Source organism: Marmota flaviventris, chromosome 12 (genome assembly GCF_047511675.1).
Source record: "Marmota flaviventris isolate mMarFla1 chromosome 12, mMarFla1.hap1, whole genome shotgun sequence".
Taxonomy (NCBI): domain Eukaryota; kingdom Metazoa; phylum Chordata; class Mammalia; order Rodentia; family Sciuridae; genus Marmota; species Marmota flaviventris.
The window spans coordinates 44,970,126-44,981,995 of NC_092509.1; the positions used below are offsets into that span (position 1 = coordinate 44,970,126).

Consider the following 11,870-nt stretch of genomic DNA (forward strand, 5'->3'; position numbering starts at 1 on the left):
TACATATACATACATATATACATATATACACACACACACACATATGTATACACACACACATACATGCCCTATTTAAAAATGTTATATCAAATTAATTTTTAGGAGTTGAACAGAAACAGTCTAAAATTGCTTGAAATAAGTCCTCTCTAAATTTGACTTCATGATCTATCACTTTTTCCAGGAATGTAAACTCTTAGCCTTATTCTCAGAACATTTGGATTTAAAATCTGATGGATTAAAAAAAAGAACTGTAGTCTTTAAATAAAAGCATGTTCACCTGTGGAATTTCCTCATTAGGATACACAGGTCAGGGATAGAGGTCTGGCTTTCTACTTATATCCCTACCAAAAGCCACATCTGAAACAGAAACAGGACAGACAAATGCTTGTTAAAGTCTCTTCCTTAGGCACAGCATAAGTCATCCTGAATAAGCTGCATGTGTCCTCTTGGTCCCTTCTAGAAGAAGACAGGATTCAACTTCCCTTTCCATTCTCTCCTTTGTTTCAAAGGGCAGTAGGCTTCCTCCAACCTGCCTAGCCAGTACTTTTAACAACCACAACTGGGTGTTATCAGAAATACAGAGCCTTGCTACCCTTAGAAAGCAGGGACGTGGAGGGACAGTGTGGACTCCACCATGCTGGCGGTGAAGTAAACCAATAGCACTGCACAGGCGTGTCCTGGCAGGCATGCTCCTGCTCAGAGAAGGCTCCACTGAAGAACAGGCCCTAATGAAGAAGTTACCCTTCCCTTCAGCAGGGCTGAAATAGCACCACTCTCCTCACCCAAGCCCAGTTGAGAACATCAAGGCAGAAATTCAAGGCTGCTGGCAGAAGGCACAGCACCCAAAAGACAGAGTTGTGGGGCTACAGTCTCTCCTGGGTGACATTATTGTCACTGGCAGTTTCTGGAATGTTTAACAGAGGGAAAGAAAAGTCTCTAGAAATACAGTTGCCAGATTACTGAATGTCAAGGACACTCAGAGAAGAAAATGCATAATCACAGACTCGGAGGAACTCTTTAGATCAGATCACCATGGATCTCCTTTATTCAGTGGCAGAGCTAGTGAAATCACCACTGTACATCCTCCAGACAAAATGGCTCTGGGATTTCTTCTTCCATTATTAATGTATTAGTCAACTTTCCATCACTGTGACAAAACAGCTGAGAAAAATTAACTTATAAGAAGGATTTTTTTCAACTCAGGGTTCTGAGGTTTCTGTCCAAGATCACTGGGCTCAGCTGCCTTTGGTCTGTAACAAGCAAGGAGCATGTGGTAGAGGAAAACTGCTCAACTCAAAGCAACCAGGAAAGAGAGAAAGGGAGGGGGGCTAGTATCCTGACATCTCCTTCAAGGACACACCCCAAATAACCTAACTTTCTTTCCAGTAGGCCCCACCTCCTAAAGGTTCCACCACCCATCAACAGTACCACAGGCTGGCCACCTATGTTTAACAGAAGGGCCCTGGGGGACATTGAAGATCTAAATACAACACATACATAACAACTCCATGCAGTGACGGAGGTACCGTGGTGACTGAAATAGATTCCTAGCTGTAGAGGACAAGTATACCTAGGAATATACTGATAGAAAACCTGTCATTTACTGCAAGAAGGTTCATGACCTTGGATCCAAGTTCAAACTCAGACTCCACTGTGCATTGTCTGACCTCCTTTGAGATACTTAACCTACCAAGGCTTCTATTTAAGAAGACAGTGCTGACTGAAGGGGGGAGGAAAGCCAAGCCCGCAGCATAGGGCCTGGCAAGCAGCAGGCTTCAGCAGCAGCAGCCCCCACCAAGGCATCCTCCTGTGTCTCCATTACATCCGGGATGTGCTTCCATCACAGCACCTATGCTGATTTTCCTCAGCTGTATCCCCAAACGTGAGCTCTGTGAGGGCTTCACTCTACAACGCACTCTCAACACCAAGAATGTACGCAGATGTCCATGCACGTCACCCACACCTATACACACACATATGTACATATGCCACGTGGCTGAGAAATGTTAGCTGAACAAATGAGTGATGGAACCAATAGTCTGAGCGCTTTCGTTTCTACATACTTCCAATCTCAAGAACCTTTCTCCAGAGGTCATTATAGATGGGCAACTCGACTAGGTTCAGAAGCGGGCGGCCACATCCTGATTCCACGTTCAGCAGCACCAGTTAAAGAACATCACTGAAATAAATATCCCTTGGGCACGTATGGCACAGTCCACACTGAAACATCAGTTCCTATCCCAACGTTGTAAACAGAGCCCCATATCTACTGGGGCAAGAAAACTGTGCTTTGGTTTAGCTGAGAAATTAAAGAACCAAATTTAATTGGGGCACAGGTAAGTCCTTTTACTTTTTTTTATAACTTGAAAAAAAGTAAAGCAAGGAGAAATGTAAATTAGGTAACTATATCTTTCTCTCTCTTTTTTATATACCACAGAAAGAACAAGCGTCACAAGACTCTGTCTTAAATAAACATAAATAATAAAATGAGCTGAGAATGTGGCTCAGTGGATAAGCACCCCTGGGTTCAATCCCTAGTACAAGAAAAGAAAGAAAGAGCAATCTCTTATTTACTGAACAGATGGGAAGGCTCTGGAGAGCATAACCATGGCCATGCCCAGTGGCAGCCATACTGTCCTCCCTGGAGCCTCTGCCACAAGGCAGAGCAAGAACATTCAGGAGCCAGAGGATCTATTCCTGATACTGGGCATAGCCCTTCCTGTTCATGGCTTGGGGAAAAAAATGAAGATTCCCTAGTAGGGGTCAATCTTACAATGGTTTCCTAAAACTTTCTCTCCAGTATATGATTATGGACACAGGATCATGGTTAGGACATATCCCTAACAACCTTATAAACAAAAGGACCCAGTACAGTCTTTTCTTTTGAGGGGTGGGCTGCCCAGGATTGAATCCAGGGGTGCTTAACTACTGAGCCATATCTCCAGCCCTTTTTTATTTTTTATTTGGAAAAAAGGTCTCACAAAGTTGCTTAGGACCTTACTAAAATGCTGAGGCCGGCTTTGAACTTTCGATCATCCTGCCTCAGACTCCCAAGTCCCTGGGATTGATTACAGGCATGTGCCACTACGCCTGGTCCAGTACAGTCTTAATATAACAAATTGTTCATGACTTATGCAAACCCAAACTGGCCACAAAGCACAAACTCCCTCCCAAGATTCTGCAGAAACATCATTTGAAGGAAGAAAAAAGAAAGAGAGAGAGCCCAAACATTAATTCTGCTCTGTGTGTGTACATTTTCCATTTGTAAAGGAAAGGTTATCCAAAATAAGCTTACATGTCAGTTACTTTCAGGTACTGCCACACGAAAGGAAAGCCAAAATAAATTTCAATCTTCCCCCAAAGTTCAGGTCTCTAAATGACCTGACCTGACCAGTTTCAAAACGGGTGTTTCCAAGTTTCAATTGCAAAGAAGTATTTTGAAAAGCAAAAGTTCCCTCGAAATAAAAACTTTGATGGGAGTATATAATGTAATAATTATACTTAACTCAGGTGACAGCCAAATGGGATCAACTCAGGACAAAGGCAGAAGGGTCTGTAAATTGTTGGGAAAAATAAAGGGAAAAAAATATATATCTATTAAGAAGCACTGTGGAAAAGGAGCAAGGGGAGGAGGAAAGAGCAGAACAGCCTGGAAAGAAACAAAGCCATGCACTGGAGAGCCTGGGAAAGTGTGGACACAAAGGGTCAGCAGCACTGGGAGCAGAAAGGGGGCAGCAGCATCAGCCAAAGCAAGAGCAGACAGAAGTAAGCAGAAAGGACAGCCGGGGTGGGGGGAACTTACCCCAAGTCAAGAGCAGGCTGGATAGTGGGGGGAAGCAATTAAACACCATGACAGATGGAGATAAGGGCATCTAAGGCAAATGCGTCCTTAAGACGCTTGAAACCTTAGACTGCAGGGAGGTGGCCAGGCAGCAGCAACCAGGAGCAGGAGGGGCAGAATGTCAAAGGGAAAACAAAGGGTCGAAGAATGAAGAGAAAGCTGCCCACATTTGGGGGTGTGGAGGGGGGCCACTAGGTACGCGTAGGGAGCAAGACTGCAGCTGCACAAGGAATACTAGAGCTATCCTAAGCAAAGCAGGGGCTCTCTGTGGCTGCACCCACAAAGCTCACCATCATCTCCCTCCTGTGGAAAAATAAATGGCTGCTGTTTCTAAACTCTAAAGTGTACAATGCTAAGGGGACACCATGGTCACCACTTCCAGGGGGAAATGGCTCATTTTCCAATAGTCCTTCTGTGAAAAGGACCAGACGGGTTAACTTTGACTTTCTGTCTGTATCTGATACCATCAAGAATTTTTTAACATCCCGAACCATTAAATCAGAATAAATCACCTGATGCTTCAATATGAAATTTCCCCTGAAAGGAGCAGGGACGCATGTGTTAGAAAGATGGCAACTGTGCGTTGGAGAGACAAGACTTAAAACACAACAGGAGAAGAGAACAACTGCTCTGTGCAGAGACGTGCAACGAGAGATTCATCCCAGTAATGCACCCAGTGAAAAACCAGGAAGATCCGTTATAGTCAGAGCAAGCACAAAAAGCCTTAGGAACAAATGACCTTTAGACCATTTTTTTTAAATGGATGTTTTGACTCTTTCAAGATTTAGCCAAGGAGAGTGCCGGATTCTGAGTCAGGAGATGGAAGTTCTGTGCTAGCCGAGGCCTGGTTACCGAATGTAGAGACTCAGTTTCCTCTTCTGCAAAACAGGAACCCCAGGCATCAGCCCTAAGAACCTAATGGGGTTCTTGAGTCTCAAATGAAAATGGCAGTAAAAACCAACTGAAAACCAAAACAATTTGAAAATCTGCTATGAATATGCAAAAGGGATGAAGTAGAAGATTCATGAATGTGTAGAAAGAGCCCAGAAGGAGATTAAAGAGCTTAGAACTGCAGGTCCAACTCAGCGACTATGAGTCACTAGCAGTTTCCAAATCAAGGGCCCCTAAGAGTTAGAGGAGATTCAGAGTCAGGGGTTTTATACATGTCCAAGTGATTATGGTTTATTTTATAACCTCTTATAGAACAAAGGGGATTGAAGCTGACTGGATCCCAATAAATGACTGTGATTTATGCTGTAGCTACTAGACGGTCATTTATTCACCATTCACAGTAATGAGGAACGTAAGACGTCTTACAGTGCCGGGCAGGAGCTGGGAGACACAAAGACTAAGGTGAGACAGGTGTCTTTACAGGAACACAAGACCTTAAGTACATGTACTAAAGCTTTGACATACCATATAATGCCCCTTCTGTCATACTGGACCCAGACTTTCCTCCTTGACTTCCTTTCTCCTGGCACATCAGTTTGCTAAACTCTGGCTTTATTTGAGTTGTCATGATCACAACACTGTTCTGAAAACAGAGGTGCCTGAAGAGGTATGATCACAAAAAGGGCCTGCCTCTACCACAGCCCTCCCAGTTCCCCTATTGGTTTATGTCTGCTGTTTCTAAACTGGAGCCCACTGTGTCTGGGCCCAAACCTTATTCATCTTCACCTTGTAAACACTCAACATAAGCCTGGCTGAATTAAACTAAACAGCCAGATCACCTTGGGTAAAAGTAACAGCTTCTAAGAAATTCAAATTCTCTCACTGCCAAAGCAAGTGCCAAGGCATGGCCAGGGTGAGTACCTTCCAGCCCTAACAAATGCAAAATAACTTCTTGTCTGAAAACACAAAACTATTTCATGCAACAGAAGAATGTATAGAATTAAACCTGATTCATATGGCAAAACATTTTTTTTTAATTTAATATCAGTTCCATTCCTTTATTCATTAATGAAATATAAAAGCCGCCTACGTTTTAAGTATAGAAAAAACTGTACACAGGCTGGTTATCCTAAACATTAAAAAAACAAAACATTAATTTGAAAAAAAAATGTTAATTGTGACATTTCCTTTTAAATCTTCTCCCCTGTCAGACTTTGTCTGGAATAACATTGACATAACAGAAACAAATAGGGACTATTTACAATGGCTACAGTTTAACAAAGGCTCCTGGATTTTTTTTTACCTTCCTTGGTTACTGAACAAAAGCAGCAAATGTAAGTACAGTTGCCCCAGCAGCTGGCAAGTTCCCTCCCATAGGAGAAGAAGTTGTGGAACAGCTGGGGAATGCAAGATGCTTTTGAACAAGCTGCTATGTGATCCAAAATAACGCTGCCTGTTTATCTTCCCTACAAAGGAAGCGACAGCCCAGAGCAGGTCTGGCGCATGCCCGGCAGCTGCTTCTGACTTCACAGTGGGAGCGCAAGTGGCTACAAATGGAGCAAGATGCACAAAAGAGGGGGGATCTTGCTTCTAACCCTTTACTCGCTGCCAAGTGGTTACAGGGTGAGAGAAAGCTGCATTTCACATCCAAGCGTCAACCCTATGTAATGATGATCCTTCTCTTACTCCCATATGTAAACAGAAAGATAACTTTTACCAAAACTATACCATCCATTGTTTAACTTATTATATGGTTTCTAGAGTTTTAGCCCATAATTTATCATTTAAAACATAAAAGCACAAAATCCAGAATTATAAAACAGCAAAAAAGAAAACTAATTCTCCACTTAGGTTTCCTGAATTGAAAACCTTTCAAGTGTTTTCACACATGAAAATAGGCACACTGGTTGTGCCCTACTTGTTCAGCTTAACTGATTTGTACCTCATTCTGTTACCCTCTAAGGTAGTTTAGCAATTTCACTCTATTTCAGCAAATATTTTTGAAATATTACATACCAAACTCTCCTTCCTCCTCTTATCAACTTGGTGGCTCGCTTTTAAGCAGACTTTCAGAAAATATTCTATTTTCCAAGAAGATGATCCTTCTTGTCCAAGTTTAAGCCACTATGGTTTTCACAGAAGCAGATTTTTTTTAGTACTATAGATGACTAATCAATCAAAAAAAGAGAATACTTGCTACTTGTTCTATAGTTTGTTTGGCTTTCAGCTAATTTTATTAAAGTCCTGCCATCTTGTCATTAGGATACTGGCTTTAAATTTAAAGGAAAGGGAAATGGCTGGAGGGGTAGCCACAAAATTACATAGTGGCAAAAGCAGGAGGAAAGCCCTGCACTCACTCAGTCTCTTGTAAAAATTCCTTCAGCAAACTTTCCCATCACTACTAACCTCTTCTGCCCCCCTCAACTTGCTGACAAAAAGAAGAGGAAATCCCTAACTGCACAATATTGCAGTGTTGACGAAAAATAGTGAGTTTGAGACAGCTCTCATCTTACTTTACTTCTCCAGATGAATAGCAGAAGGGGAAAAAGTAGGAGTCTATTCTCAAACAACACCATTATTAGTTAACATGTATTGAGCAGCTACTGTGCACTAGCCACTGTGCGAAGTGCCTTATGTGGATTATCTAATTCAACCCTTGAGCTTCAATCAGGAACCACCATTATTACCCCTGTTTTAAAGGAAGAAAGTGAAGCTCAGAGAGGTTAAGCCATTGTCCAAGGTTGCAGAGTAATAAATGGTGCTGGCAGCATTTGAACCCAGCCATTCTGACTGCAGAGGTTTGCCCTTACTCATCATGCCTTGCTATCTCCAGGAATGGCAGGGCAGTAGGACATTCTGAGTCACAGACTGTCATTCCAGAGTTTCAAACCTTTTTCTTTGAGGCAAGGTATTTTAAATAACAGTCACAATATCAAAATCCTATATTTTAAAACTGAGCTCTGTGTTGCATAGAGGTGTGTGGATTAAGCATATTGTTAGACCCTCAGGGGGTTAACTTATCAGTTAGTAAGGTTGTCTGTTATTTGCAAAGAGACCTCACTTAACTTTAAACACACATTCAGCACAGTGGCAATATCCCACACACAGTTTAAACAGGGCAAGAAACTCCTGCTCCTTGTAACAGGGAAGGCAAACAGAGCTCCATGCTCTGTACAGTTCCTGAGGCCAGACTCACCTGCCTAATGAGATAGCACACAAAGCAAAGGGCAGCTACTTCTGACATTCTGTGGAACTGTCATATAATTCTAAAGATTTTGAGAAGGTGGCTTTTCATAAACCTTAAGCTTTAAAAGTTGGTTTAGTTGAGATGCTGGCAATAACAGAAGCCAAAAATGTGTGGAAAGTCAATCAAACCTTAATGCCTAACAGAAGCAAACCTTAACTTGGGGTTATACTGTATAGCCAGTAATCCATTAAAAAAAAAAAAATCTTCAGTAACAGCCTTTGCCAAAGAAATTGGAACAAGTAAGCAGTCCTCTTTGGAACAGAACTCATGGACTTGTTTGTCTGTTTTCAGTAGGTATGCTCCATCACCAAGTTACTTTTTTTTTTTTTTTTTTAATTTTGAGACTGGTCTCACTAAATTGCTGAGGCTGGCGTGGAATTTGTGATCATTCATCCTGCCTCAGCCTCCTAAGTAGCTGGGATTACTGATGTGTGCCACCTCACCCAGGTCTGTTAACCTCCTTAGGCCTCAGTTTCTTCATCTGTAAAACAGAAATAAACTTCTGGGAGGAAGCTGTGCGGTTTAAAAGAGCAAAGTGAAAATCCTGCCAATGTATGTAAGATTCTCTCTTGTATTAGGCATTCATCAAAGCTGGTTCCTGCCCTTTCTTTACAACACAAGGGTCTGGAATTAGACAAGACATGAAAAGATTAATTTCCTTCACTGACTACTGGGGGTTGGGATTCACACCCGCAGAGAGGACCTGGCTTTCTCTTTGCAGCTCTTGCTCATCTCCAGTACAGGTCCTGGAAGCATCTGGCGCCAGCAGAGACGCTGTGTCTGACATCTCCAGGGCAATATTTGTGCGCGTGCTAGATCTGCATAAAGTTACCACAAGACTCGTGGATAGAGGTGGGGTGTTTGGTAAGGAGCTCCTTTAATTGTCCCAGCTGGCCTCTCCCCTTCCGAGGAACTCCCAATTATAATAAACCTTCAGACTTCAAAGGATCCGGACTGCCTATGCCAGAAGCGCTTAACTCCGCACCTGACCCAGATTGTGGCCTGGACTGGAGCCTCCCCGCCTCTCACTCACAGTAATGCAATTACCTCCTTCAAGAGGTGCTGGGGGCTCCGGATTGTCACCGGAGGACTAAACCACTCCCCATCGGGGAGTCCACTTGGGCGTATACACAGCAGGGAGGGGCATGGGCGGGCGGTGGTGGCAGAGAGAGCGGCGCGCCTAGTTCAAACCCGCGCAGGTCCCCGAGGGTGGGGTACAGGTGGGGGGCCCCTGCAGCTCTCGCCATTTACCAGCAACAGCAAGAGAAGAAACACACGACGTGCAGTTCTAAACACTAACACCCCGGGACTCCCTATTCCCCGCCCCTCCTCCCCGCGTAACGGGCAGCTCGCTAACTTCCCGAAACTCCACGAAGAGAAATCCCAGCTCGACCCGCTCTTCCCGGCGGCGCGCGCCAGGGCGCGCCGGGGACGGAAGTGGGTGGAAGCAGCTGCCGCGCCGCGCCGCGCCTTTGTTACTGCTCGGGGACCTGGTGGGCCGCCCGGGGGACCCTGTGGCAGCAGCTCGGGGATCCGCCGCCCCCTCCCTGCGGGCGCCTGCTAGGTTCCCGCTCCTCCCGGGACAGGACCGCCAGCAGCCACAATAAATCGATCCCACCTCTGGCCTCAGCCTCGAGGGAGGCGCAGCGGCGCGTACTAGTAGGGTCTGTCGGCCCTAGCCCCAAGCTGTCGTTCTCTGCCCTTAGGCTACTGCGACCAGGGACATTCCTCACCTTCCTGCGCTTTCTCCACACGTCCGGGTGGCAGAGTCGCGGCTTCCCGCCGGACAGCGGCTGAACAGCCCCGACTTCTCAGTAGCGCCCCGGTCACGCCCCGCCTCTTTCCCACTGCGCTACGATCGGGTCCCCCCTCTCGGGATGATTCACGTCGCTCCTTACCTGGAGGTTCGCACGAGTCCCCTCCCCTCCGCCAGCCCGCAGCTATCGGGAGCTGGCGCCCTCTGCCGGGCCACCAGGCGAGAGCACCCTCGGGACCCGATGAGGGACAGAGTAAAGAAGGTAGAAGAAAGTGGATCCAAGCCGAGCGCAGGGACACCGTTCCTCCCACCGCTGTCACCCACTTCCCGAACACCGGCCAGCGCGCAGGGGACCGTTCTCTGCCAGATTCAGACCACAGCTGTGCACGCGCTCCCAGAGTTACCCTCCTCGCGGTCCAACTGGTCCAACTCTGTCCCCAGGAGGTGTCCGGAGGAAACGGCGACAAACCGGCCTGTTCACGTCCTATTTTAAAACACTGGGAAGGCAGTTTTTACTGGTTCGAGTGTGAAGATTGTGTCTTGATCTCAGTAGCTCTCCGCTGCCTGAATTAAAGGGAGGAGGACGCCTCCGGGTTCCGGGGCTAGGAATAGGTTTGAGCGAGTTGTAAGTGCGGTCATAGCCACGGGGGTGTGGGGGTTCCCGGACCCCAGTTAGGGCTGAAAGCCTGGCCGGCCGATTTATGGTTCACCCAGCTGGGGGGAGTGCCTATCCGATTGGCTCGCTCTATCTCCTGAGCAAACTCTTCCAGCAGGTTAGCTTCTTAGCCTCCCACAAGTCCTGAGAGAAACTTTGGCGGGGAACAGCGTGAAGAAAGAGAGGATATCTCGGCTGGGGGGGGGGGGTGTCAGCGTCCCCAAGCTGAGCATGTGCTACCAGGAGCCCAAACTTCCCCACCCCACTCACCTTGTCCGCACGCTCCTGCCCAGCCCCAGCCGCAGGGTCGCCCTCGCCCACCTGCCGGCCCAGCGGCCACACGAAGTTCCCCGAGATCCGGGAGACGCAGTCTAGCGCGGGACCTCGGTGGCAACGACACAGTCCCCTACTCAAGCTGGCTCTCCAGGAGAGGCCGGGGGAAATTGGCACGACCTCCAGTCACTGCCGCTGCCTGAGGGGAGTTAGTTGGAGCTGACCAGGCTAACCCAGGCGCCTCCTTCCCCGAAAGCCAGCAAGCGATTCCCGGAGCGGCAGGCGGGCGCCGTGTTATTAATTGTAGGGCCCCCGGGTGTCAGCCGCCAGGCGCTCTGAGTGGCTCGGACGGCAAGTCAGTCCGGCCCCGGCCTGACCCACCCCCTCGGCGCGCTCCCGTCCTGGCCCGGCCCGGGGACGCGCCCCCGCTCAAGGGCTGGAGGCTCCCGGGTGTTGGGGTTCCCGGGGCTCAGATCTCTAACCCGCTGTCACATGCCACTGCCGGTGACTGCAGAGGCCAGAGGAGTGCCGCTTACCTTCGAGACCCAATGCCGGCACTCTGAGTGTCCTACCGTTCTAGGGATAAAACCTGGCAACGTGGACGAACGTTGCAGCGGTAGCTCGCGGGACAGTTGCCAAGGAGACTGTCTTCGCTGGGCCACTCACAAGTGTGAAAAGTCACGTCACCCCCACCACCTGTCTCGAGAGACCTTAGCCTACCTCAGAATTCCCCAAGTGTCCCTAACACAGGATCGTTGCCCCTTTCCCCACTCGCTGGGTTTCTGATTCTCTAAGTTGTAGGTGGAGCCAGAGGACTGGTATTTCTCAGAAGTTCCCAGGTGATGCTGAGGCAGTCGTGAAGCAAAGTTAAGGTTGTTAAAGTGTTTGGTGAGGGCAAAGCGGTAGACAAATTTAAACATGTAAAATGTTGTCAACAGATAGTGTCCAACCCCTGCTTCACTCCCACAACCAATACCTTGGGCCAGGCTCTTTATACTATCTCCTCTGGTTTTTTACGCCAGTCTCCCAACTAGACTCCTGCTCCAGTCTGGCTTCTCTACCAGCATTCTCCACACTGCATCTTCAGTGATCTTTTAAAAACATATCCCACTGCTCTTCTTAAGCTCTTAATAGATTTCTTTAATGTTTCAGGAGAAGATAGTCAAGTTCCCTAGCCTGTCTAAGCTATTGCCGCATCTGTGCCGAC

General features: G+C 47.0%; 1 protein-coding gene across 3 annotated transcripts in view; it reads right to left on the minus strand.

Moving 5' to 3' along the window:
* Positions 1-10,945, minus strand: part of Svil (supervillin) — a 232,250-nt gene extending 221,305 nt beyond the window's left edge. Inside the window, exon 1 of one of the 3 annotated variants that reach the window (XM_071599931.1) lies at positions 10,661-10,945. The gene's annotated coding sequence lies outside the window, so the exon portion shown is untranslated. Of the gene's footprint in view, positions 1-9,712; positions 9,807-10,660 lie in introns of those variants that run through there. The other 2 variants (XM_071599930.1, XM_071599932.1) reach the window with 2 other exon arrangements.
* Between the last annotated feature and the right edge of the window lie 925 nt (positions 10,946-11,870).